The sequence below is a fragment of the Arvicanthis niloticus genome, chromosome 3 (genome assembly GCF_011762505.2).
Source record: "Arvicanthis niloticus isolate mArvNil1 chromosome 3, mArvNil1.pat.X, whole genome shotgun sequence".
NCBI classification, from domain to species: Eukaryota; Metazoa; Chordata; class Mammalia; order Rodentia; family Muridae; genus Arvicanthis; species Arvicanthis niloticus.
Genome location: NC_047660.1, coordinates 91904548 through 91906600, shown reverse-complemented (window position 1 = coordinate 91906600; position 2053 = coordinate 91904548). Strand labels below are relative to the sequence as shown.

General features: G+C 43.8%; 1 pseudogene; it reads left to right on the top strand.

Moving 5' to 3' along the window:
* Window positions 1–287: 287 nt before the first annotated feature.
* Window positions 288–1720, top strand: LOC117706258 (adenylyl cyclase-associated protein 1 pseudogene; annotated as a pseudogene).
* Window positions 1721–2053: the final 333 nt, after the last annotated feature.

Here is a 2053-nt window from a genome sequence, read left to right as displayed (position 1 = left end):
ATAGCCCCATGCTTATATGGGCAGCATTAAGTAGACTTAGTGGGTTATTAAAAGAAGAGGCCATGATATGGGCAGGTTGATGTGTAGAAGGAGATTAGGGGTAGAATTGGGACATGAACAGTGGATAGGATCACATTTCATTATACACAAGTAGTCAAAGAATTTTATTAAAAGTAATAATGACATTGTTAGGACCTACATGCACCTCACTCTATGACTTTCATGTTCAATGTTAATATTATGAATGTTAAAAACAAAACAGAAGAGTCCTGAGGTGAAGTGGAACTCTTAAGCAGGTGGAACATTATGGCTGACATGAAAAATCTTGTAGAAAGATTGGAGAGGACAGTGGGCCAACTAGAAGCTGTGTCACATACTTCTTACATGCACTGCATATATGGAGAAAGTCCTTCAAAAGGAGCAGTTCCATATGTGCAAGCATTTGATTCGCTGCTTGCCAAGCCCATGGTGGAGTACTTGAAGATGAGTAAGGAGATTGGGGGAGACGTGCAGAAACATGTGGAGATGGTCCACACAGGCTTGAAGTTGGAGCTAGTTCTCCTAGGTGCAGCTTCTCAGTGCCAGCAGGCAGCTAGTAATAAACTTTCTGATTTGTTGGTCCCTATCTCAGAGCAGGTCCAAAAAGTTAAACCTTCTGGGGGAAGAACAGAGGCAGCAAGTTTTTCAATCATCTGTCAGCTGTCAATGAAAGCTTCCAGGCCCTGGGCTGGGTGCCTCTGGTTGTGAAACCTAACCCCATTGTGAAAGAGATGAATGGCATGGCAGTGTTTTAAACAAACCAAGTTCTTAAGGAGTACAGAGATGTGGATAAGAGGCATGTGGACTGGGTCAGAGCTTACTTGAGTATGTCGACAGAACTGCAGGCTTACATTAAGTAGTTCCATACCACTGGCCTGGTCTGGAGAAAGATGGTGCCAATGGCAAAAGAACTGAGTGGATGGCCATATAGACCTTCTGTGGAATCAGGCCTACCACCTCCCCCACTGGGTTTGACTCCTCCCCAAATCCCTGCCAGTTCTGGCTCTCAGGACTCTGCTTTGTGCTCAGTAGTATTTGCACAAATTAAGGGGAGAACATTGCATACACCCTAAAACATGTATCTGATGAAATGAAAACTTACAAGAACCCTGACCTGAAATCTCAGAATGGTCCAGTTCAGAGTGGTCCCAAACTATTCTTTGCACCTCAACCCCAAACTAGCCCGTCCTCTAAACCAGCCACAAAGAAAGAGCCAGCTCTTCTGGAAGGCAAGAAATGGAGAATGGAAAACCATGAGAACATTTCTAACCTGGTGATTGATGACACTGAGCTGAAGCAGGTGGCTTATATACAAAAATAAGTCAACATGACATTGCAAATCAAGGGCAAAGTTAACTTTATTACAGTAGATAACTGTAGGAAGCTTGGCCTGGTGTTTGATGATGTGGTGGGCACTGTGGAGATAATCAATAGTAGGGATGTCAAAGTTCAGGCGATGGGAAAAATGCCAACTAATCCCATTAACAAAACAGATGGCTGCCATGAACTCCCTGAACTGAACTCCCTGAACTGTGAGAGAGTCAGTGCCAAATCTTCTGAGATGAACATTCTCATTCCTACAGAAGACAGTGATTTTAATGAGTTCCCAGTCACCAAGTAGTTCAAGACCTTGTGGAACGGGCAAAAATTGGTCATCATAGTGACAGAAATCACTGGATAAGTGAATGTGTAGGTCCTGAGTTCTCTCCCTTCACACCATGGCATGCATCTGTATGGAGACGATTCTTTTCTAGATTTCTTCTACTTTCTGCTCCTAAACTGCTTCTCTACTCTGAGAAGCCAAGTTCTTGCCTTAACTGAGTATAATGCTGGCTAGGCGGGTAGACCAGCAGGTCAGTGAATCTTCAGTGGAAGGTGCCGCTGCATAGCAGTTTGAGCTTATGGAGCTGCAGGCCTAGACTGAGGCACTGAAACTTTAGTTTTGGGGGTCATTTTATCAACCAACAGTATTTGGGGCTCAAAACATTCTGGAAACAAACATCGGAATGCATAC